Genomic DNA, 26,048 nt, shown 5'->3' on the forward strand with positions numbered 1-26,048 from the left:
TTTGGAATAAGGTTAATCTCGTTTGAGACGGCTAGGATTGCAGTTATATTGTCTGGGAGGACCTACTGGTGATTTGGAGGAGCTGAGCCGTCAATGCAAATACTGTTTCTGTTGCCGTTACCCGCCACGCACTTTGTTGATTACTCCCAACTTTTTAAATGTTCGATTCTGTGTTGTGTATCCAGTCGTTCTTTGCAGCAGAAAGTTAAGCCCTCGGAGCCTATTCATTTGAAAAGCCATGTTGAAATTGCTTGCCTACGGGAAGTGTAAAAAATTATTATGACTCGTACCGCCGGTTAGCACTGAAAATGGGACTGTTAACAAACCTGAAGAGTTAACTACGTTTTTGGTTTTGCAATACGAGTCAGTTTTAAAAAAAAAAAAACCCTCCCCGCAACATTTTATCCAACAAAGTGATATTCAGAATTAAACTTGGGTGCAAGTATGGTGACCCGAGTTTGGGGTTTCTTGCTATTGTTTGTACACTGATGAGAATCATCTGAAGTAGCTCCAGTGGAAACCAATTTAAGCAACAGGATCAGGCCAAGAGTTATTCTGTGCAGCCTGATTAAACTTTGCGATAGGATTGGAAATCTGCATCTCAATTTCTGAAATCAGATGGCTCTCGGGCCAGCAAGCTCAATGTCATGCTGATTTCCATGGAATCGCAAAAGCAAAATAGTCTCAATTCGTATCATGAGGAGCTTGACAACGAGGGGAGTCTGCACTCTTGTGTTTTCATGCTGATGAGCTGCTTTACTTTTTCACATTTAAGGCTACATTGCTTGTTTTCTTTTAAATTTGTTTGCTGTGAAAAAGCAAAATTCTTGCAATATTGAGACGCTCATGTTCATCCTGGGCTCATTGATGCTATTTTTCAGAAGTTAGCTGAGAGTTGCAGTTACCTGGGGGTGACTTCATAATTTTCCTGTCTGAAGAAGTGCGCCTATCCCCTGCGCATTGGTACAGCTGAGATTGGTAATATCTCTATTGAGTTACCTTTTTGAGTGCACTTTGAGTTTTACCTGTTTTACTCCTTTTCAAAAGGAAAAGTTTCAACCTGCGCACGAGGAATCGATCTGTTCTGGCATTGTCCATACAATCTTTTAAAAATGCTATCAATTGGGCAACCCCAAAACATAACACAGCATTTTTTTTTGCGCACATCACACTTGTGGATCTGACTGATTCACTTGAGTTCTGCCCCCCTCCAGTTGTGCAAACACATTGCACCGATTTCTTCAGTGCTAATAAACACTTGATAATGTTGCTACTGCGACTACTCGGAATTCAATGTTTTATGGAATGCGCAATAGTTACTTTGTAAATGAATCGCTCATTCTCTGTAAAGACCTGCCTTTTTTTTTCTTTTGCAGTTGCTTGCGTAGCGCCTTGGCTAAACAGCGCAGAATTAATCTATAAAAATGCCAGATAACGGCACCGAGGAGGCTGGCCCCAGTACAGATGATATTTGCCGTGACTTCCTGCGCAACGTCTGCAACCGCGGTAAGCGCTGCAAGTTCCGCCACCCAGACGCTAATGAGATGTCCACCCTTGGCCTTTTATCTTCTGATCTACCCGTTAATAAAGGTGAGATTCCGATCTGCCACGACTATCAGAAGGGTGACTGTCAAAGAGGGCCCAAATGTAAGTTCCTGCACGTAAAGCGCGACGAGTATGGTTATGAAAACCAAGGTATGGCGCACAGCCAGGTGTTTTCCCCCTTGGCACGCAGATATGATCGCTATGATGACCTCTACTCTCGAGGTTATGATGCTGACCACTACGATGGCTACGACGCCCACATGAAGAGGAGAAGGATGGAGGGCATGGGGTTTGAAGTATACGACTACGGCATGCAGAATCCAGGCGCAGCTGACTACCGGTTTCTGAAGGAAGAGAATCTCATGCTGCAAAAGCGCGTTGAGGATCTCCAAAAACAGGTGTCAAACCTGATGGCCACCAATGAGCTCCTCCTGGAGCAGAATGCAAATCTCCGCAACCAAGTGAAGATGGGAATGATGACTCCCATGACCTCCATGAGCTCCATGACCCCCACACCCACTGCAACAGTTGGGAGATTCACCACCCAGTGACATTGGAGTTGATCACCTGAAAGAGGTGTGACACAACTCATACATGTTTGTCACTTCAGTATATTAATAAAGAAACCTATGTAGTTTGTCAGATCTGAGAATGTTGTGCTGGGACTCTGCTTTACAGATGCAAATTTACAAATTGACCTATAAAAGACCACAAGCTCAATCGATACAAGGCAGTTTTACCATGCCACTACCGTAAATTTATAAATGGTTGTGGTGGTGGGGCAGAAATAAATGATGGTTATCAGTAGCTTGACTGTCTTCAGGTCAGGTTGCTGTGTGTTACCCTTTCTAACATTCAGAGGATGGCTGGGCGTAAAGTAAGAACAATATCAAAAATTCTGATATTTGTTTATGGTGATATCCCAGTTCCCTGCAGTGACATTTAAACCACTTGTACAATTTGACTTTCTTTCTCCTCACCACCTTTCCCTCCCATCGAAAATAACATAATGGGAGAACCTTGAAAATATTTAATGTGAGAGGAACTTGGGTTATAATCCAGTGTTGGGTTTATGCAATTTTCCAAGTGACACACTGCACATTGTGAAAATTGAACATGCAGTGACTGGATTATGGCCATGTGTGCAGATTTGAGTATGCTCTCACTTCCACGTATTATGTTTTTCTAAAAACCTGTTGAAAGACGAAGGACACATGCCAGATTTATTTGTCTTTGGCAAAACATAGTGGCAGAAACAGAAGTGAATTAAGTGGTGAAATTGGCTACTAATTGAGCCACCTGTACTGCAAAACTTTCCATTGTGTTATAGTGAGATGCCTTGGTTTGTGTTGCAAACTTAACAGCCTTGGGTACTAAAGGGTTGCATAAGTCTAGATCAATTTTGTTGTCCTGATTTATTTTGTAAGCTAAATCCAACAAATTAAGTACAGCCTTTAATGCACCCAAATCATCTTTTAAACATGTAGCTGCCTCCTATGTATGTTATTTTGTATATGACTGACTTTTATGAGAACCAAGTCAATCATTTGCAAGCCAATCAACTCTTAAACTCAGAACCTGTCTTAAAAAACACAGGAAATGAGGCATTTTAATGCTTTGCATAATAGGTATTGTTGGGTTGGTGGTCCTTTGGTCTATGGAAATCTGTATTGTAGTGAAGTGTTTTTTTGCATTGGTGGTGGGAACCCAGGACCACTGCATGGCACCTCATGCAGTTTTTCCTGTTACTCTTGCATTGCTTTCTACTTTAAAACTCAATTTAAAATAGTTGAATGAGCGTAGATATTAGTTGCCATATTTTCACTGAACTCTGGTAAACAATTCTGCCTGCTTTTTAGTAATTCCCCGGCTACAAAAGTTTTTAACTTTCTTGTCGCTCTGCTGTTCCCTTTGGAGGCCAGGCATCTTGGCCCAAGCCTCTGAAAATCTTGATCTTGCACTTGCTGTTGCAGGAAGTAAAGCCTCCATCAACCTTCTGCTGATTCTCTTCCCCTGTTTGAAGAAGCACCTGGTCTTCACTTGGGTTCAACTGGGAATGGTGGACACAAACTAGCCCCTACTACTGTATTTCTAATTTCCTTTTGTCCACATGCTTCCATCTCCCTCTACATGCCTTCACTCAAGGGATCTAATTCAGCATTGTATTGCAAAAATGCAATTCTTTGCATTGCCACTAGATATTAATGATGACCGTTATCAAGCTAATACTGTAACTACCAGATACTTTTGGAATTCCTCTCATAGTCCAGGAATATTGATTATTTTTAGCTATAACTGGTACACTGATGGATGAATCAGAGTTTGGTGAACCCTGTTTGTGATAGAACAAGCTTACTCATCAGACTTGCATAAAAGACTGCTTAAGTCAGTAATGATTTGTCACAGCAGGACTTTGGCAGGAGTCTGCTTATTAATGTATCTGATTTAAATTTGCATGGATTTAACTGTACAGCCTCTTCCAGTTCCTCAAACCACAGTGCTGAAGTATCACCTGCTCTTGTAGTGTTTATTTTAGATTCTTGCACTGAAATATACTATGATACTATTTATAGTCATCAGTGGTTTAGGATTCTGGCATCCATCTATCCCTCGTTCTGGTGTTTGTACGTACTATGTGAGTTTAGTTTTCCAATTAAAGCTTGGGGTCAAGACTTTAACAGTTGACATTTCTTCTCCCCCTACACATACGTGTACACACACAGTCATTCTTGCCTAAATTTTGGGAACCACCCAAGCTAAAGTTAACCGTCTTGGGGGGGGGGGGGGGGGCAGGTGGGAGGGTGGTGTATAGTTATTTGTCTATTCATCAGTTATTAATCCTTTCCAGTGAAGCCACCAGGCATGCAACAGATTTTATGGTCTGGTTAAAACCCACGCTAGAATAGTTACACCACAATATGCTGAATGATCGAGAAGGAAGGAAGTAATTGGATATCTTGGAGTCTTATCACAATGAAATTGTTTCTTCACAGCCTACACAGACCCTATCATCATTCACATTTTTTGTACAAAAGAATTGTGATTGAAGTAAGTTTGATGTGGTCATAGTGAGGTCTGTGCACCTGGAGAGAGTGAATGTTCCAGGAAAACATGGGATTATCTTGCAGTTGATAGTGTACTCCTATTTGCCATTGATCTGAACTGCATTTTTGTTCCTTCAGTTTGAATTCTGGCTTTCACTTGATTGCTAACTAGTTTTAATTTTTTATTTCCGTTTTTAATGTTTTACTGTACTACCAAAATACATTGTTTCCTACATTGGACTTGCTTTGCAGTGAAATGGTTAATGAGATGGATTAGTAAAGACTTGGTTGTTTATCTAGGCATGCCAATAAAATGGGAAACCATCACTGCTGTAGTTGCATCTTATGGGCTGGAAAGGTTTAATGGTACAGTATATGTATAATGTGTATATTTTGATTGCTACATAATTCTTTGCTCTGGTTATTGCTTTTCTATGCGATTACATGTAGACTGTTCTTTCCCCATGGTTAATCGTTCCACTGATGCAGACCTCCAGGACAACGGAACCTATACAGTCCTAAACTAAGTGTACTTTGTTTAATTGTTGACCTTTTAAAGCAAAAATGTGTTCACCTTCATTTCTATGGAAGTCTGTTGAGTGTATAACAATAAAGCAAATTTTCATTTGTGTATTGTTTTGTATTCCTTGTGTTTATAGGGCACACTTAAATAGCATTGCCTGTACTGGAATGCAATGGTGCAGGGAGTTAAAATGCTATCCTTTTACCTCTGGGATGTGAGTTAACTTGATTTGGCCCAATCTAATAATAATAGAAAGTGGTTCTGAATGATCTGGAGGTGCGAGCTCCTGCTCGTAAAACTGTCAGTTTATATTGGAGCTGTTTAACTAATAGGAGGATGAAAACCATGGCTGTGGCATTGATGAAAAAAGACACCTATTTTACATTGACTGCCACCTCTGCAGGTCAATGATTGGATGTAAATTTTGTGACCTACCTTGAATGGGGGATTCTTTTGTATATGATTTAAAACCGAAATATACACATTTAAAAAATAAAAAAAATTGAAACCATATGAAGAGGTGTTTTGGAAACTTCTAACTTGAAATATGGAACAGAAGCCTGCTTTGTTTAATTTTAAACTGGGCATTCTTTCATATTTATGCCACAGGACCAGAAGATAACGTGATTCCATTATTTAAAAAAAATAATTTTCATCCCATACCTGGTCATTCAATGCAGTTTGCTTCATGGCAAAATATGATCTTGTCCTTCCTTGACATCCATATATGCATTTCCATCAAAGTTAATGGGACAGTGCTCAGTATTGGGGACCCTGGCTTTCCTCCTAACCTGGGTTGCTGAGGCCAGTTGATGGTGGGAGGGGTATGTGTGTGTGTTGGAGAGTCATTCCACTATAGCTAAAATTAATGATCTCTGTACAGACTAAGCACCACCCCTGGGATCTCTATTCTTTATGCCTCCACAGATTACCTTGCTGAATTATCAGGGAGCCTGATTGTAACTTCAATTTCTAAGCCCTCTTTGCCATTTTTTTGGGGGAGTATACATAGTGAGTTTTATGTTCAGGGAGCAGTAAACACCAGATGGGTGTGTGTAAGAAGGTAGATCGTGCAGCACGGTGGCGCAGTGGTTAGCGCTGCTGCCTACGGCGCTGAGGACCCAGGTTCAATCCTGGCCCCGGGTTACTCTTTGTGTGGAGTTTGCACATTCTCCCCGTGTCTGCGTGGGTCCCACCCCCACAACCCAAAGATGTGCAGGGTAGATGGGTTGACCACACTAAATTGCCCCTTAGTTGGGGAAAAAAATAATTGGGTACTTGAAATTTGTTTTAAAAAAATTTTTTTAAAAATTCCTGCCTGGTAAGTTTTTTTTTCCCTTGTGTTTTTCCCCCTCCAACTGTTATTTAATAGATGTGGCTATTTAACTTGCAGAAAACATTTGAAACACGGCACATTAGTTAGCACGGTTGCCTCCGCTCCAGAGACCAGGGTTCAATTCCGGCCTCCAGTGACTGGAGTTTCCACTTTTCCCCGTGTCTGCGTGGGTTTCCTCCCACAGTCCAAAGATATGCAGGCTAGGTGGATTGGCCATGATAAATTGTCCCTTAGTGTCCAAAATGTTAGATGGGATTACTGGGTTAGGGGGAGTTGGTAAGCAGGGTGCTCTTACCAAGGGCTGGTGCAGACTCGATGGGGCGAATGGCCTTCTACTATGACAGCAGAGAAGCTGTGATGCCTGGGGCAGTGATGAGTTGTGGGTGGCCCAGTTGGTTAGATCGAACTAGAACGTTTTTTACCTCCTGGGACAGAGGCCCAAGTTCCTTTTGAGCTGCTGGGTGAGTGTCTGTTATAAATCTTTTTCCATCCTTTGGGTGTAGGAATCGCTGGCAAATTGTGTTTATTGCCTTTTCTCACGTGTGTAACACTGACAATATGTGGCACAGAAACCCCTCAACTTGCCTGCTGGTGTTAATAGTCCCACAGAAGTCTCATTTCATCTACCTCATCTCAACTTTCTATTCTCCTTTCCCTCATGTATTTGTCTTTTTGAAAGCATCCAAGCTATTAACCTCAACTACATCATCCTTTTGTAAATGTTCCACATTCTGCAACTCTTGATTTCTCTTGGATTGGATTTATTCGGAACTATCTTTTATTTATGGCCCCTAGTTTTGAATTCTGCCATGAATGGAAGCATTCTTGCCACCACTACCCATTCTAGCTCATTCATAATTTAAATTTTTTTTAAAGAATATCCAATAATTTTTTTCCAATTAAGGGACAATTTAGCGTGACCAATCCACCTACCCTGCACGTCTTTGGGTTGTGGGGGTGAAACCCACGGAGAATGCGCAAACTCCACTGACCCAGAGCCGGGATCGAACCTGGGACCTCGGCGTCATGAGGCAGCAGGGCTAACCCACTGCGCCACAGTGCTGCCCCTCATTCATAATTTTTAAAAAAAATTATCAGGTCTTAACTTTATGACCCCCCCCCCCCCCCCCCCCCCCCCCCCCCCCATATATCATCCCCAGAATTGTTTTTTTTCCCAACTTTGTCATATAGCATAGAGACCAGAACTCTGCACAGTACACTCTGACCAGGGTCGCATGCAAATTCAATGTAACATTTACTTAACAAATTCGATACCCATTGTATTAACGTTTTAATTGATTTTCTGAGCGGCATTGTTTTATTTTTTCACTTTTATCCCTCGATTCAGTTTGCTCCTGCACCCCATTCAATTTCTTTGCTAAGGTGTAGGTGGGTTTTCTGTTTTCTTTTTCCAGCCAAAGTACACCATCTCTCATTTATCCATGTTAAAAATTTATATACCACTTGACTGCAAATTTTCTAATGTCTCATAATTGCATTTTTCCTAAATGTTGACTATACCTTCCCATTTGGGATCATCAGCAAACAGTTAATTCCAAATCATTAATGTAAATTATAAACAACAGTTGTTTCTGCCCCAATTCTTGTAGAATACTGGTTTCTATGTTCCTCCAATCTAAATAACTGCTCTTTACGCCATCCTCTGATTTCATATGATGTTGCCCTGAGATGAGTAACCTGCTAGGCCATTTCATATGGACATATTCATGTGATACAAGGGTTGCACACAGGCCAGACTGAGTAAGGATGGCATTCCTTTCTGTAATGGACATAAATCAGTTGGATTTTTGCAACTGTTTGAGAAAATTATCCAATTTTCCAGATTTTCTACTTTTTGTCATGGTGGAATTTTGTTCCAATTGCATCCTTTCTAGTCCTGTAACATGACTTTAGACTGCACCCACTTTATAAAGTTAATATTCACAGACTGATACCAGTTTGCAGTGGGAATAGATTCATTGGATAACTTGCCCCAAATTCAGCACTAGATTGATAATCGCACTGAGGTCACTGGAAAATTGAGGTGTTATAGTGGTATAGTCAAGAATACCCTTAAGATTGATTTAGATCGTGAGTGGGGGAAGCATTGTTCTCTGTCTCACTGTTTTACGAAGTGCTCAATGAGTGTCTAAAATGGAAAGTATTTCATTCCCCAGCACACACCTTGATGATAAAAATCGATGAGTAAATAGGAAAGTTTGTAAGTGCCACTGCAGTAACACTTATTTTAAAAATCCAAAGAAGTGGACTTGGTGACTGGATACAAGAAAAACGGAAATTCCTGAACAGATCCTGTTCATGTAGCTGTTATTTTTACCGCTCAGTGCTAAGAATTACATATGAAGATAGAATACAGTTCAATTTCAAATTTTATTTTGTCATGCATGCCCTAATCTGTATTGTTGCAACTATTGATGCTGTCATGGAAGGGCAAGTTGCACATTTGTCTTTGTCCGCTTGGTTTTCTTCACTTTTTCTTGACAACTGAAAACAGGCTTCCTTTTTCTCCTTGACTCTAAATGTTTGCTAGATTGCAGTTTTACAAATGGCAATGACCTTGCAATACACCTCCCAAGTGGCCATTATGTGCAAAATTGAGCAGTGGCTTGTAATCCTCAGTTGTTTGGTTGAACATGTTTGGCAATGGGGAAAACAAGATGGCTACCTGCCATCAGAGTATAACTTTGAAGAAGATGAACCTTGAATCCATTGCTTCAGTTTTTGTCCTAAAACATTAATGTGAAGGGCAACAAGGACCACGTTGATGTTGGAGCGCAAACCTCAAAGGTTCTCGGATAGAAAGGGTACATATGTCTTGGGACTCTTGTTACTGCTGATTACAGGAATTTCTAACCTTAGTCTGTAGTTGCCCTTCCTGGTTTCAGGTAGCCCATGAATTGGTGAACTCTACTCGGAACAGCATGGTGCCGAAACAGTTGATAGCATGGTCCAAAATTCACCATCTCTGCGCTTTTCAGCTATTTCGCAGCCATCTCTCCTGTGATCACATCTTGAATTAATTCTAGTGAAGAATACATTTTTTGTTGACATGCAAGACTTTTGTCCAGTCCACTCTTCTTGCCATACAGATTGTTCTGTGATTCGGGATGAGTTTGAGTGAAGAAATGTTTTGCTCTTTGGTACTTGTCCATCAGAATATTTCTTGATGAGTTTGGTGTCCAAATAGAATCCACTTGGGCTGAAATCACGCTTACATTTATAAAAAAAAAAAAATCATGTATCATTTTCCCCTTCAGCCTCCTGTAATCGTTAATTAGGTGTGAAAGTTTGAATGAATTCAGCTATGGTGGATGAACCACCGATGCACTATTGTTATGAAAACTCATAAAAATCATTCAAATTCTAAACAAAATAACATTTTCACGTAAGGTAGTGTCGCAATGATAAATGTCAACACTTAATCGCAAATAAGCTGCATGGTCTTGTTCTGCCAGAACTCCTGGCTTCAGCCTAATCTTTGCCTTGGTGAAGATATGGATCTGAGCTGAAATGCCAGAGGGGAGGCAGGCGTAGCAGCCTTCAACCGGAAGATAGTTTTTGAGTTGCAGGGGGAGTCTGGTGCCTCATCAAATATGAACTACAAGTGGAGGGGACATTAGAGTGAATGAGGTTCAGTCATACTTGATGCAAAGGAAGTTGGGTTGTTAAATAGTCATTGCATCTATGGAACATCACTGCAAGAGGTCTTAAGGAGAAGTATCCTTGATACAGTATCTGGCAATGACTGTCCCTCTGCAAAATCCAAGAGTGGATCCGGGTTTTGCTGGTTGTGTTCAGTTCCATTCACACCACCAGGTGATGAAGTAGTTTATGCCCAAATCTGTGCTTGGAACTTAAATGGCTTCTTAATGGTCATAGCTACCACTGGCTGCAGATACATATAGTCTACAGAAAGCTTTTGATGCCTTCCTTGGGCTTCATATACTCTACAGAAAATATTCAATGCCTTCCTTTAGGCTTCTATCATTGAAAAGGACAAGGGCATCAAAGAACTGGAAAACATCACTTTCAAGTTCCCCTCCACTATTAACAGGTATTGTTCCTGGGTACACATGAAATTCCCTACTTTACATTGAGAGAATCAATAGCACAAGCACTGCTGTAGTTGAAGGTCTGCCAGCTCTAGGCAACCAGGGATGGACAGTAAATGGTACAGTAGCAGTTATGCCCGATAAGAAAGTTACCATTTTAGTAAACCACTGAAGCATCTAGCTCCGAAAGCTGTTCACCCACCTTCTAAGGTAAGAGGAATTTGTGTATGGAGGCATTGAGTCTCTTGTTAATATGACAACGCAGGTACACCAGCTACAACAGGACTAGCATGCCAAACATAAGCAGCGAGTGACCGAGTTAAGCGTTCTCACAACCAGCAGATCAGACCTCAGTTCTACAGTCCTGCCACATCCAGTTGTAGATTGTGCAGGGCAAATATCCCCATCCTCAATGATGAGGAACCCAGCACATAAGATTAGTCTGAAGCATTCGCAATGATCTTCAGCTGGAAGAACCGAGTGGATGATCCATCTCGGTGTTCTCCAGAGGTACCCAACATCACCGATGCCAGTCTTCAGCCAATTCAATTTGCCCCACGTGATATCAAGAAATGGCTGAAGGCACTGGATACTGCAATGGCTATGGGCCCCAACAATATTCCGGCAATAGCGCAGATGTATGTTCCAGAACTCGCCGTGCCCCAGTCGAGCTTCCCAGTACACTAATAAAGTCGCCATAGTCCCAGATGATCATAGACTGCTTTCCCCTTTTGAGGGGGGAGAGCTGACTGCTGGTGGTTTAACCTGAGGATCACTGCACCTCAGGCAAGGGGCAAGATTGAGAAGGCGGTGCCATCACGAATAACCTCTGCTGGTACAGGAATTGAAGCAGTGCTGCTGGTGTTGCTCTGCATCATGAACCAGCTGTCGAGCCAGCTGAGCTAAACAATCCACCCCCCCATATTGTCCCAGTACAGCTACAATGCTGGCAGCTCCCAGCAATGCAGAAAATCGTTCGGGTATATCATGTACGCAAAAGGCAGGACAAATTCAACCCTGCCAATTACCGCCCTCGCCAATCTACTCCAATCATCAGTACAAATGATGGAAGGCGTCATCAACAGTGCTATCGAGTGAGGACTTACGGGTGCGGCGATGACCAGCTGAGTCGCACGTTTTGGCACCTCCCGTTGGAGCGGACTTTTGGGCTCTTATTAGGAGCCCCAACGGCAATTTTGAACGGCCAAAATCACTGCGGTGAAATAGAAGGGAATCCCCCCGGATATATATGGAAAAAGGAGAGGATAGCGGCCGGATTGCAGTGGATTCTTTGGAGCAGCGGCAAGGAAGGGAAGCTCTAAGCAAGATGGCGTCGGAAGGTGGCCGTTTGGTATGGGGCCCGGAGCAACAAGAGTTCCTGCGGCGCTGTGTGGAAGAGCTGAAGAAGGAGGTGTTGGCCCCGATGCTACAGGCGATTGAAGGGCTAAAGGAGGCGCAGAGGACCCAGGAGCTGGAGCTTCGAGCCGTGAAGGCAAAGGCTGCTGAAAATGAAGATGAAATACAGGGCCTGGTGAAGACACAGACGCACGAGGCACAACACAAAAGGTGTGTGGAGAGGTTGGAAGCCCTGGAGAATAATTCGAGGAGGAAGAATTTAAGAGTCCTGGGTCTTCCTGAAGGCGCAGAGGGGGCGGACGTCGGGGCATATGTGAGCACGATGCTTCACTCGCTAATGGGATCGGAGGCCCCGACGGGCCCTTTGGAGGTGGAGGGAGCTTATCGAGTTCTGGCGCGAAGACCAAAGGCTGGAGAAATACCTCGAGACGTAGTGCTGAGGTTCCACCGCTACAACGACAGAGAGATGGTCCTAAGATGGGCGAAGAAAACTCGGAGCTGTAGGTGGGAGAACGCGGTGATCCGCGTATACCAGGATTGGAGTGCGGAGGTGGCGAGAAGGAGGGCAAGTTTCAATCGGGCTAAGGCGGTGCTTCACAAAAAGAAGGTTCAATTTGGAATGTTGCAACCGGCGAGACTGTGGGTCACACACCAAGGGAAGCACCACTACTTTGATACGGCAGAAGAGGCGTGGACATTCATTGTGGACGAGAAGCTGGAATAGTCTGGCGAGAGAAAGAGCTTCTGGGATAAAGTGGTGGGGTGATCATGTGGGGCGAGGAAGGGGAGGGGGGGATGATTTTCCCCTCTTCCCCTCATTGGAGGGCGGGGGGGGGGGGAGTATGAGGAACTGTGGGCGCCGGTGGGAAGGAGAAGGGAACTGCGCCATTAGGGGCGGGGCCGAGTGGGAAACGCGGGAGTTGCTCCCGCGCTAGGGTAATTATGGCGGGAACAGGGACGCAGGAAGGTGGGGGCCTCTCACAGTGAGAGGCCGAGGGCAAACCGGGAAGCCGAGGTCAGCCAGAGTTTGCTGACTTCTGGGAGTAACATGGGGGTGTAATTACGCTAGAGGGGGATCTAGCGGAGGGGTGGGGGGGGGGGTGGGGGGGGGGGGGGGAGGGAGTTAACTGGGTTGCTGCTGCTAAGGAGAAGGGGGAGCTGTTATGGGGCGGGGTGGTCGAGACGGGAGGGCACCGTCGGTGGGATATACGGGTACGTGGGAACCAGGTAAGGAGCTGGGTTAAAAAAGGGGATGGCTAGTCGACAAGGGGGGGGTAAAGAGCCCCCCAACCCGGCTGATCACGTGGAACGTGAGAGGGCTGAATGGGCCGACTAAAAGGGCACGGGTACTCGCACACCTAAAGAAATTAAAGGCAGATGTGGTTATGTTGCAGGAGACGCACCTGAAACGGACAGACCAGGTTAGACTACGTAAAGGATGGGTGGGACAGGTGTTTCATTCAGGTCTAGATGCGAAGAATAGGGGGGTGGCTATTTTAGTGGGGAAACGGATACTGTTTGAGGCAAAGACCATAGTGGCGGACAGTGGGGGTAGATATGTGATGGTGAGTGGCAGATTGCAAGGGGAGGCGGTGGTTCTGGTGAACGTATATGCCCCGAACTGGGATGATGCAAACTTAATGAGGCGTATGTTGGGGCGTATCCCGGACCTGGAGGCGGGAAAGTTGGTAATGGGGGGAAGACTTCAATACGGTGCTTGATCCAGGGCTGGACCGGTCGAGGTCCAGGACCGGGAGGAGGCTGGCAGCGGCCAAGGTGCTTAAGGACTTAATGGAGCAAATGGGAGGAGTAGGCCCCTGGAGATTTATTAGGCCTAGGAGTAAGGAGTTTTCATTTTTCTCCCATGTTCACAAGGTATATTCACGGATAGACTTTTTTGTCCTGGGAAGGGCACTGATCCCGAAGGTGACAGGGACGGAGTATACGGCCATAGCCATCTCTGACCACGCTCCACATTGGGTAGATCTGGAGGTAGGAGAGGAAAAACAGCACCCACTCTGGAGAATGGATATGGGCTTATTGGCGGATGAGTGGGTATGTCTAAGGGTGAGTGGGTGTATCGAAAGGTACTTGGAGCTTAATGACAATGGAGAGGTTCAGGTGGGAGTGGTCTGGGAGGCGTTGAAGGCGGTGGTCAGAGGGGAACTGATATCCATAAGGGCACATAAAGGGAAGCAAGAGAGTAAAGAAAGGGAGCGATTGTTGAGAGAACTTTTGAGGGTGGATAGGCAATATGCAGAGGCACCGGAGGAGGGACTACAGGGAAAGACAAAGGTTACATGTGGAATTTGACCTGCTGACCACGGGTAAGGCAGAGGCACAGTGGAGGAGGGCACAGGGTGTACAGTATGTGTATGGAGAGAAGGTGAGCCGGCTACTGGCCCAACAATTGAGGAAGAGGGGAGCGGCGAGGGAGATAGGTGGGGTGAGAGGTGAGGGAGAGATGGAACGGGGAACGGAGAGAGTGAACGGGGTGTTCAAGGCATTCTATGAGAGGTTTTATAAGGCTCAGCCCACGGAAGGGAAGGAGGGAATGTTGCATTTCCTGGATCAGCTGGAATTCCCGAAGGTGGAGGAGCAGGAGAGGGCGGGACTGGGAGCACAGATTGAGGTGGAGTAGGTGATAAAGGGGATTGGGAGCATGCTGGCGGGGAAGGCCCCGGGACCGGATGGGTTCCCGGTGGAATTTTATAGGAAATATATGGACCTACTGGCCCCGCTTTTGACGAGAACCTTTAATGAGGCCAGGGAAAGGGGGAAGCTGCCCCTGACTATGTCGGAGGCGATGATATCGTTACTTTTGAAGAAGGAAAAAGACCCGCTGCAGTGTGGGTCCTACAGGCCCATTTCCCTTTTGAACGTAGATACCAAGCTCCTGGCCAAGGTGATGGCGACGAGGATAGAGGATTCTGTCCCGGGGGTGATCCACGAGGATCAAACTGGGTTTGTTAAGGGGAGACAGCTGAACACGAACATACGGAGGCTGCTAGGGGTGATGATGATGCCCCCACCAGAGGGGGAGGCGGAGATAGCGGTGGCGATGGATGCCGAGAAAGCATTTGACAGAGTGGAGTGGGACTACCTGTGGGAAGTGTTGAGATTATTTGGTTTTGGAGAAGGGTTTATTGGATGGGTACAGCTGCTATATAGGGCCCCGGTGGCAAGTGTGATCACGAATAGGCAGAGGTCTGACTACTTCCGTCTTTATAGAGGGACGAGGCAGGGGTGTCCCCTGTCTCCGTTACTGTTTGCATTGGCAATTGAGCCCCTAGCCATAGCATTGAGGGGCTGCAGGAAGTGGAGGGGAGTACTTAGGGGAGGAGAAGAACACCGGGTATCATTGTATGCAGATGATTTATTGCTGTATGTTGCGGACCCAGTGGAGGGGATGCCTGAGATAATGCAGACACTCAGGGAGTTTGGGGAATTCTCGGGGTACAAATTGAATATGGGAAAGAGTGAGTTGTTTGTGGTGCATCCGGGGGAGCAGAGTAGGGGAATAGATGATTTACCGCTGAGGAAGGTAACAAGAGATTTCCGGTACTTAGGGATTCAGATAGCCAGGAGTTGGGGGACCTTACATAGGCTAAATCTAACCCGATTGGTGGAACAGATGGAGGAGGATTTTAAGAGATGGGACATGGTGCCCCTGTCACTGGTGGGTAGGGTGCAGGCGGTCAAAATGGTAGTCCTCCCGAGATTCCATTTTGTGTTTCAGTGCCTCCCGGTGATGGTCACGAAGGCTTTTTTCAAGAGAATTGAGAAAAGTGTCATGAGTTTTGTGTGGGCTGGGAAGACCCCGAGAGTGAGGAGGGTGTTTTTGCAGCGTAGCAGGGATAGGGGGGGACTGGCATTACCGAGCTTAAGTGAGTACTATTGGGCCGCCAATATCTCAATGGTGTGTAAATGGATGGGAGAAGGGGAGGGAGCGGCGTGGAAGAGATTGGAGATGGCGTCCTGCAAAGGAACCAGCCTACAAGCACTGGCGACGGCGCCGTTGCCGTTCTCCCCGAAGAAATACACCACAAGTCCAGTGGTGGTGGCAACACTGAAAATTTGGGGGCAGTGGAGACGGCATAGGGGAATGACAGGAGCCTCGGTGTGGTCCCCGATAAGAAATAATCATAGGTTTGTCCCAGGGAGAATAGATGGGGGATTTAGAGCATGGCAGAGAGCTGGGATTGTGCAACTGAGGGATCTGTTCCTAGACGGGACGTTTGCGAGTCTGGGAGCGCTGACGGAAAAATATGGGTTGCCCCAAGGGAATGCATTTCGGTACATGCAACTGAGGGCTTTTGCGAGGCAACAGGGGAGGGAATTCCCGCAGCTCCCGACGCAGGAGATTCAGGATAGAGTGATCTCAGGGACATGGGTGGGGGATGGTAGGGTGTCAGATATATACAGGGAAATGAGGGACGAGGGGGAGAACATGGTGGATGAGCTGAAGGGAAAATGGGAAGAAGAGCTGGGGGAAGAGATTGAAGAGGGGCTGTGGGCAGATGCCCTACGTAGGGTAAACTCTTCGTCCACGTGCGCCAGGCTTAGCCTGATACAATTCAAGGTTTTGCACAGGGCGCATATGACTGGAGCAAGGCTCAGTAAATTTTTGGGGTAGAGGATAGGTGTGGGAGATGCTCGAGGAGCCCAGCAAACCACACCCACATGTTTTGGTCATGCCCGGCACTGCAGGGGTTCTGGGTGGGGGTGGCGAATGTGCTTTCGAAGGTGGTGGGGGTCCGGGTCGAGCCAAGCTGGGGGTTGGCTATATTTGGGGTTGCAGAAGAGCCGGGAGTGCAGGAGGCGAGAGAGGCTGATGTTTTGGCCTTTGCGTCTCTGGTAGCCCGGCGAAGGATATTGCTTATGTGGAAGGAAGCCAAACCCCCGGGCGTGGAGATCTGGATAAATGACATGACAGGGTTTATAAAACTAGAACGGATAAAGTTCGCACTAAGGGGTTCGGCTCAAGGGTTCACCAGGCGGTGGCAACCGTTCATTGACTACCTCGCAGAACGATAAAGGAAATGGGAAGGTAATAGCAGCAACCCAGGGGGGAGGGGTGAGGGCTTGGGTGGGTCCTCAGGGGTGTTTTTGTATAGATATTTGAACTTGGTTATGTATATTGGATTGCTTGATTCTATTATTTGGGAGAGCTATTATTTTTGTTATGGCAGTTGCCATTTAGTTTATATATTTATTTATTTGTTAAAAACGGTCACTGTTATTTATATTGTTTTATTGTTGTAAAAAGGGGAAAAACGTTTGTACTGTTTTGTTTGGCCGAAAAATTTGAATAAAATATATATATTTAAAAATAAAAAAAAAAGTGCTATCGAGTGAAACTGAGCAATAACCTGTTCACTGACGCTCCGCTTGGATTCCGTCAGGGTCATTCAGCACACCTCATTACAGCCTTGGCTCAAACATGGATGGATGGCATGATAGCACAGTGGTTAGCACTGTTGCTTCACCGTGCCGGGGACCCGTGTTCGATTCCCAGCTTTGGTCACTGCGGAATCTGCACGTTCTCGTGTCTGTGGGATTCCTCCGGGTACTCTGGTTTTCTCCCACAAGTCCCGAAAGACGTGCTGTGAGGTGAATTGGACATTCTGAATTCTCCCTCTGTGACCCGAACAGGCGCCGGAATGTGGCGACGAGGGGATTTTCACAGTAACTTCATTGCAGTGTTAATGTAAGCCTACTTGTGACAAGAAAATATTATTATACAAGGGCTGAACTTCAGAGGTGAGAGTGACTGCCCTTGACACCAAGGCAGCATTTGATTGCGGAAGCCCTAACAAACCTGGAGTCCATGGGAATCAGGGAAAATCTCCACCGGTTGAAGTCATAGCTCACACAAAGAGGGTGTGGTTGTTGGTGGTCAGTCAACAATGTCATTGCAGGTCCAGTATCCTAAGCCCATCCAGATTCGGCTGCTTCATCAATGACCTTCCAACATATGGTCAGATGTGGGGATGTTCGCTGATGAAAATGTTCAGCACCATTTGTAATTCCTTAGATACTGGAGCAGTCCACATGCAAATTCAGCAAGACCTGGACAATATCTAGGCTTGGGCGAACAAATGGCAAGTTACATTAGTGCCACACAAGTGCCAGATAATGAACATCTTCAACAAGAAAGAATCTGACCGTTGCCCCTTGACAATCAAAGGCATTACCATCACTGAATCCCTCACTATCAACATACTGGGAGTTACCATTGACCAGAAACAACTGGACCCAGCAATATAAATACCGTGGCTCCAAGAACAGGTCAGAGGCTAAGAATCCCGTGATGAGTAACTCCCCACCGGACCTCCCCAAAACCTGTCCACCACCTACAAGGCACAACAGGAGTATGACGGAATACTCCCCACTTACCTGGATGAGTTCAGCTCCAACAACATTCACAGCTTGTAATGCAGAACAAAGCCAGCAGCACGGTTCAATTCCCGTACTGGCTTCCCCCAACAGGCGCCGGAATGTGGCGACTAGGGGCTGTTCACAGTAACTTCATTGAAGCCTACTTGTGACAAGCTATTATTATTAAAGCAGCCTGCTTGATTATCACCCTTTCCACAAATATTCACTCCCTCCAGCACACAGTAACTGCAGTGTGTACCATTTACAAGATTCATTGCAAGAACTCGCCAAGGTCCCATCGGCAACACCTTCCAAATCACTACCATCTAGAAGGATAAGGGCAACAGATACATGGGACCACTACCTGGAAGTTTCCCTCCAAGTCACTCACCATCCTGACTTGGAAATATAGTGCCACCACCATCTTCTAAAAGGCAATTAGGGGTGGGCAACGAATGCTGGCCTCGCCGGTGACCCCACAATCCGTAAAATTGAATTTAAAAAAAAAAAAAAATTAACTCAGGGCTCTAACGGAGGAAACAATTTGTTCACTAGACCAAGAATCGATATGTCATGATTGGGTTGATACCAAAGTTGGCATCTAAAAGCCCTTGGATATAAGAAAAAGGAATGTGATCTCAACACAGTGAAGAAAAAGGGATAAATAACGTGGGGTTCCATAATGGAATGAAATGAAGATAAAAGTATTTAGGTTACGTTAACAATATAGGCCAGGGAAGTAAGAGGGACTGACAAGACTAGAAATAACTTGTGCAATGAAAAGTTGTTGAATGGAATATTCAGTCGTGGATAAGGTTAGATATTGACTGGAAGAGGCCTTTTAAGTGAAAATGGTAAATATAGAATGGGGGGGGGGGGGATGGAGCGGAAAAGAACAATTACATCAATCCAGGTGAAAGTATAACCTTGTTTTTTCATTTGCTGTTGGCTGCGTGTTTCCAACTAATGAAGTTCACAAAGACATGCTCATGCTGCCTAACTTTGAAGGGAAAGAACTTCCCAGAAACATTTCCATTCAAAATAATTTATTGAATAGACTACAGTTTTGAGGCTATGGAAGTTAAACCATCCTGTTCACAGTATTTTGCTGTATTCCAAAATGTTAGGTCATTAATACATGCTGTGTGTGAATTTAGGTCAATAAAATAAGCCAAAGGAAGTTTGGTAGTAGATAATTATGAAGGTCCATATAATTCGAGCTTAATTCAACTCCAGTACTTTTACAGAAAATAAATTAGTTGGAGGAACAAGAAGGAAAATATAGTGAACAATTTTGTTTTTATGTGGCATCAGTTTGTTTTACAGAGAAATAAACTGGAAAACTATGCCTCGGGCGCTTCCCTGATGTCAAAAATCTTGCAACCCTATTTTTTTTTTGCATCGAGACCTCTTATGCGAGTCTGTTGTGCTGCTGCGTCTAAGCAATTATTGAATGCGTAGGCCCCTCTGGCCTTTCTTTCAAACTGTTGCAGTCAACCAGAGCTAGACTAGAGGCTATACAGAGCAGTGAGTTGGCATCATTGGTGCAGGAGGTTTTGACTTGAATTTAACCATTTGATGCAGGTGTTGGGGGTCTTTCAAGTATAAAGTATAAGTTCCTGGTGAGAAACGCAGTAGACTGTGGTCGGGTTTTCTTTTAGCTGTAAAATGCAAGTACAGAATAGGCAATGGTCTCCTGAAAGTGAGCTGAGGCATAGGTGGTGGTAAATGAGTAAACCATGAGGGCAGCACTTGTTCTTGTATGCTTACTGTAAATGATAATCAGGAGTGAAAACCCAGACTAGATTTTTCTCTTGGTTTGAGAATAGGGCTGCTGTTAGCACCACCAGAGGCACAGCAACAGATTGTTTAGGATTGTAACGTTATGGAAAATCTAAGAACGGGCAGGTTAAATGTAGGATTGTAGCTTGAGTTCTGTGTTTGCTGCTTAATGCATTGGAAGTTGTCTTAATCTTATGATTTCTGATGTGGAGGTATTAGTTAATGAGTAAAAATAGGAGGGACCCTGCCCCCGACAATGTCGGAGGCGACAATTTCTTTGATCCTAAAGCGGGACAAGGACCCACTGCAATGTGGATCGTACAGGCCGATCTCGCTCCTCAACGTGGATGCTAAGTTGCTGGCAAAAGTGCTGGCTACGAGGATCGAGGACTGTGTCCCGGGCGTGATCCACGAGGACCAGACGGGATTTGTAAAGGCATGGCAACTAAACACCAATGTGCGGCGGCTCTTAAACGTGATAATGATGCCATCGGAGGAGGGAGAGGCGGAGATAGTGGCAGCTATGGACGCGGAGAAGGCCTTTGACCGAGTAGAGTGGGAGTACCTCTGGGAAGTGCTGCGTAGGTTTGGATTCGGGGGAGGGTTTATCAGTTGGGTTAAGCTCCTTTACAGAGCCCCAGTGGCGAGTGTGGTGACGAACCGGCGGAGGTCGGAGTACTTTCGGCTGTACCGAGGGACGAGGCAGGGGTGCCCCCTGTCCCCCCTGTTGTTTGCATTGGCGATCAAACCCTTGGCCATGTCATTGAGGGAGTCTAGGAAATGGAGGGGGGTGGTCCGAGGGGGAGAAGAGCATCGAGTGTCGCTTTATGCGGATGACCTGTTGCTGTATGTGGCGGATCCAGTGGAGGGGATGCTGGAGGTCATGCAGACTCTAAGGGAGTTTGGGGATTTTTCGGGCTATAAGCTCAATGTAGGGAAGAGTGAGCTTTTTGTAGTACAGGCAGGGGACCAAGAAAGGGGGATAGGGGACCTACCGCTGAGGAGGGCGGAAAGGAGCTTTCGGTACCTGGGGATCCAGATAGCCAGGAGTTGGGGGGGCCCTACATAAACTGAATCTGACGAGGTTGGTGGAGGAGGACTTCAAAAGATGGGACATGTTACCGCTCTCGTTAGCGGGTAGAGTGTAGTCGGTCAAAATGGTGGTCCTTCCGAGGTTTTTGTTTGTGTTTCAGTGCCTTCCCATCGTGATCACCAAGGGCTTTTTTAAGCGAGTCGGTAGGAGTATTATGGGGTTTGTGTGGGCGAATAGGACCCCGAGGGTAAGGAGAGGGCTTCTGGAACGCAGTAGGGACCGAGGAGGGTTGGCGCTGCCAAACCTGGGGAGCTACTACTGGGCAGCAAATGTGGCGATGATCCGTAAGTGGGTGATGGAGGGAGAGGGGGCGGCATGGAAGAGGGTGGAGATGGCGTCCTGCAAAGGAACGAGCCTGGGGGCGTTGGTGACGGCACCGCTGCCGCTCTCGCCGACAATGTATACCACGAGCCCGGTGGTGGCAGCAACGCTAAGGATCTGGGGCCAGTGGAGACGGCACCGGGGTGCAATGGGAGCCTCGGTGTGGTCCCCGATCAGGGGTAACCACCGGTTTGTCCCGGGGAGGATGGACGGGGGGTTTCAGAGCTGGCATCGGGCTGGGATGAGAAGAATGGGGACCTGTCCATCGACGGGACTTTTGCGAGCCTAGGGGCACTGGAGGAGAAGTTCGAGTTACCCCCGGGAAATGCCTTTAGATATATGCAGGTGAGGGCGTTTGTGAGGCGACAGGTGAGGGAATTCCCGTTGCTCCCGGCACAAGAAGTTCAAGATACGGTGATCTCGGGTGTATGGGTCGGGGAGGGCAATGTGTCGGCAATATACCAGGAGATGAAAGAAGAGGGGGAAGCGCTGGTAGAAGAGCTGAAGGGTAAATGGGAGGAGGAGCTGGGGGAGGAGATTGAGGAGGGGTAATGGGCTGATGCCCTAGGTAGGGTTAATTCCTCCTCGTGTGCCAGACTCAGCCTGATACAATTTAAGGTGGTTCACAGAGTGCACCTGACGGGGGCGAGGTTGAGTAGGTTCTTTGGGGTAGAGGACAGATGTGGAAGGTGCTCAGGGAGTCCGGCGAACCATGTCCATATGTTTTGGTAATGCCCGGCACTGGAGGGGTTCTGGAGAGGAGTGGCGGGAGCAATATCTCAGGTGGTGAAAGTCCGGGTCAAGCCAAGCTGGGGGCTAGCAATAGTGGACGAGCCGGGAGTGCAGGAGGCGAAAGAGGCCGGCATTCTGGCCTTTGCGTCCCTAGTAGCCCGGCGAAGGATCTTGCTAATGTGGAAGGAGGCGAAGCCCCCCAGCGTGGAGGCCTGGATAAACGACATGGCTGGGTTCATAAAGCTGGAGAGGATTAAGTTTGCCTTGAGAGGGTCTGCGCAGGGGTTCTACAGGCGGTGGCAACCGTTCCTAGACTATTTCGCGGAGCGTTAGAGGAAGGTCGGTCAGCAGCAGCAGCAACCCGGGGGGGGGGGGGAGACGTCCCATGAAGGGGGGAGATGTCCCGTGAAGGGGGGGGGGGGGGGGAAGGGGGACTTGCCTGGGGGTGTGGATGAGCAAGAGAAAACATGAAGGATTTGGGAAACTGGCACGTGCGGGAGAGAGCCAGTGTACAAGGCTCTGTAACATATCGTTTTACCATGTATATATCTTGCTATGGGCGATTTCTTGCTATTTTGTTACGAGGGGGGGGGGGGGTTATTTGTAAGGATGAAAAATTGTGTTAAAAAACTTAAAAAATATATAAAAATATATTTATTAAAAAATGAGTAAAAACAGGGAACTAGAGTCTTGACTATAGCACTTTGGGGATTCAAGGTGGGGAAGACCATGTAGAAAAGTGCATCTGACTATATTTTCATTGGAGCATTGGCCATATCAGTAAACTAGAGAAAGGTAAGGAAACAGCCAATGGTGAGAGGGAGATTGGAGGGCACAGGTGAGTGGGGATCACCTGTCAGATGCCATTCTTCAGACTTATTAAACCCAAGCATATACTCACTACCACCTAATTTAGCTCACTTTTCTTTTACACCTTGCTGGGATCTCCAGTTGGTTAAGTAATGTGGGGTAGGGGTAATTGACATTGTCCGAATTATTCATTTTTAGAAAGCTTCAGAAATAACTTTCAAAAAATTGGGTCTTAAACCTAGTTGAAATATTGGCAGGAGCTCCCTGCTCATAGAACCACCCCCACTGAATCGTGAGAAGGGAAAGAAATGGACCCCCCACCCCCACACACACACTTTCCTAATTTCAAAATTCAATTAAATCTTAGTGCTTCTATTTAGCTGTTTAGCTTTTCTATAATTCACAGAAATTGCTACTTTGCATGTAATAACTAAATAGTGGGATGATTCCAACAGTTCCTTTTTGTTAGGAAGAGGCTTTTTAATGCCCTTGTGAAGTTGCCCTTTGATAGGGGAGGTCTTTCTCTTACCCTCTTTGTGTTGGAGCAATGAGGAAGAGAGATGCATTGTATTGATAATCCTTGGTTTGTGATTAAGTTTTGGGCTCAGTGGACTAAGATTTATGTACATACATTGTATGGAATGAGTAGGTTAAATTGACTGGGAGGCACTTTAATTTGTATCAAGAAGTCGAGACCTAAAGCCCTGCGAGGGAGCACATTGGAGTAGTTCCTTGTAAGTAGGTAAACTGGAACTCTTGGTACTGCAATTGGCCAGACTCACTGGAGAAAGAAACCATGAAGATAATTGTCAAAACCATAAACTATGGTGTTTGGTTCAGGACAATTGGATTATTAAATTGATGGCTTTTGAAAACACTTGCTCGTTAGTTTTTTTTGTGATAAATGTTTGGTCACTTTAAAGCACATCTGCAAGTCAAATGTTTTTATTGGAGGATAATTGACTACAGCCCTGCCTAGTTTTACACACTCAAAAGTTACAACTTCACTGAAACTGATGTGCATAGAGGGTGCACCCCAATGTAGTTATCACATGAAAATAAGCTCTGCAGAATACATTTTATAGTTTTAAACATAACAATAATTGCAGTGATAAAGTGAAAACCATACCGTAACCAATATGTTCCATTTTAGCTGTTAGGAAAGATCAAAGTGCAGTACTGCTACTGAGGGGAAAATGTTGCTGCTACATGTACCCAGATTTTCCGAAAGAAAGCAACTACAGATATGGCCACATCTGTTGGAACTGGAGTTACAATGATCACATTGTTAGTAGAACCTGTGAACATTTCAATGCATCGAGCCTTTGATTTCATGCAGTTCCTATCCATTCCTGCCCCTATCCATTCCTGCCCCCATCCCTTACTGTACATTTCGGATGGAATTTTATTCTTAAATAAATGTTACCTGGCATAACTGCCAGCGTGACTAAATTGCCGTTTTTTCATTGCCTGTTCAACTGTAAGTAGAGGCTGTCTTTTGCCTTGATTATGGTGCTGCTAGGTATAGCATAGGAAGTTCATCAGTATTGACCATTTACACGCCTTATGATGTTACCCTGATATTTCATTAACTTATTTAACAAATGCCTGCTGATGACTCTAAATAATTCTTTGGGGCGGGGGGGGGGGGGGGGGGGGGGGGGAGATACAATCACAGATCTTCCTCATGTTTTATCGCTTTCCTCTGCACACCTCATTACACAGCTTCTTTCCTGCCCAGTGCTTGCTAGCAAAGTTTTAAAAAATAAATTAGAGTACCCAATTCATTTTTCCAATTAAGGGGCAATTTAGCGTGGCCAATCCACCTATCCTGCACATCTTTCTGGGTTGTAGGGGGAGACACACACAGACACTGGGAGAATGTGCAAACTTCACATGGACAGTGACCCGGGGCCGGGATTGAACCTGGGTCCTCGGCGCCACGAAGCAGCAGCGCTAACCACCGTGCCGCCCTCTCGCTAGCAAAGTTGATTGCTTCCTTTGTTCAGGCACTGTTCCTCGTGTCCTGAAACTACGGCTGCCTAGCTAGTTTCCCTTTCTCTTTCCAGGTCCTTGGATTCATCACTTGAATGTCTATCTTTAACACTGCTTCTTCCGCAATTCTCTTTGAATCTCTTCAGTTCAGCTTTTGTCCATACAACATTAAACTGTCTGCTTAGCACTGCTGTCTCATGGCGCCGAGGACCCGCGTTCAATCCCGGCCCCGGGTCACGGTCCGTATGGAGTTTGTACATTCTCCCCGCGTCTGTGTGGGTCTCACCCCCACAACTCAAAGATGTGCAGGCTAGGTGGATTGGCCACGCTAAATTACCTCTTAATTGGAAAAATGAATTAGGTACTCTAAATTTATTTTAATAAAATAAAATCTTGTACAAAGTCAATGACGTCCCTGGCGTCCATAGCATTATCGTCTGTCCTCAAACAGATGTTTCTTCTTTTTCTTGCTAATTTAAAAATCAAGACGGTCGAATACAATTTATGCTGTTCCTACCAACAACCCCGGACTTAATTCCCCTCCAGCTGATTGCTCAGGTTGAACTATAAGATGCAGCGTTGCTCTTTGCTTCTACCTTCATAACTTTGCTCGCCTCTGCTCCCCTGTCTCCTGCTGAAATCCTATTCTGCACTTTCATTACCACTAGACTTAACTTCACAAATTCTCTCCATGACAATTTCTTGATGTCCATTAAACATGAGATGTTTTACAAAACTGCAGTTTGCATCCTGTTCCATGCCAAGTATTACTCGCTTATTTGTCACAATCTCTTTAAAAAGAAAAAAATTCATTCCCACAACACCACTGGGAAGCAAACCACTGGACCCGATTTTGCTTTAAACCAGCTAAAATCAATATAATTGAAACATTAACAGTTGATGGATATTTTAAGAATGATGTTGTGCCGAACCTTTGTCCTAGATTAATCATAGATTATCATAGAATTTACAGTGCAGAAGGAGGCCATTCGGCCCATCGAGTCTGCACCGGCTCTTGGAAAGAGCACCCTACCCAAGGTCAACACGTCCGCCCTAT

At 45.7% G+C, this 26,048-nt stretch overlaps 2 protein-coding genes across 12 annotated transcripts in view; both read left to right on the forward strand.

Annotated features, from left to right (window-relative positions):
• The window catches only part of LOC140405462 (zinc finger CCCH domain-containing protein 10-like), a 160,573-nt gene that overhangs the window by 89,736 nt on the left and 44,789 nt on the right, over positions 1–26,048 (forward strand). The gene's annotated exons all lie outside the window — the stretch shown is intronic.
• Positions 1–26,048, forward strand: part of LOC140405464 (zinc finger CCCH domain-containing protein 10-like) — a 50,260-nt gene that overhangs the window by 3,565 nt on the left and 20,647 nt on the right. For 2 of the 8 annotated variants that reach the window (XR_011938621.1, XR_011938620.1), the window contains exon 2: positions 1,377–5,220. The exons of the other annotated variants lie outside the window; for them this stretch is intronic. The gene's annotated coding sequence lies outside the window, so the exon portion shown is untranslated. Of the gene's footprint in view, positions 1–1,376; positions 5,221–26,048 lie in introns of those variants that run through there. 8 annotated transcript variants of the gene reach the window in all.

This window comes from Scyliorhinus torazame, chromosome X (assembly GCF_047496885.1).
Source record: "Scyliorhinus torazame isolate Kashiwa2021f chromosome X, sScyTor2.1, whole genome shotgun sequence".
Lineage (NCBI taxonomy): Eukaryota > Metazoa > Chordata > Chondrichthyes > Carcharhiniformes > Scyliorhinidae > Scyliorhinus > Scyliorhinus torazame.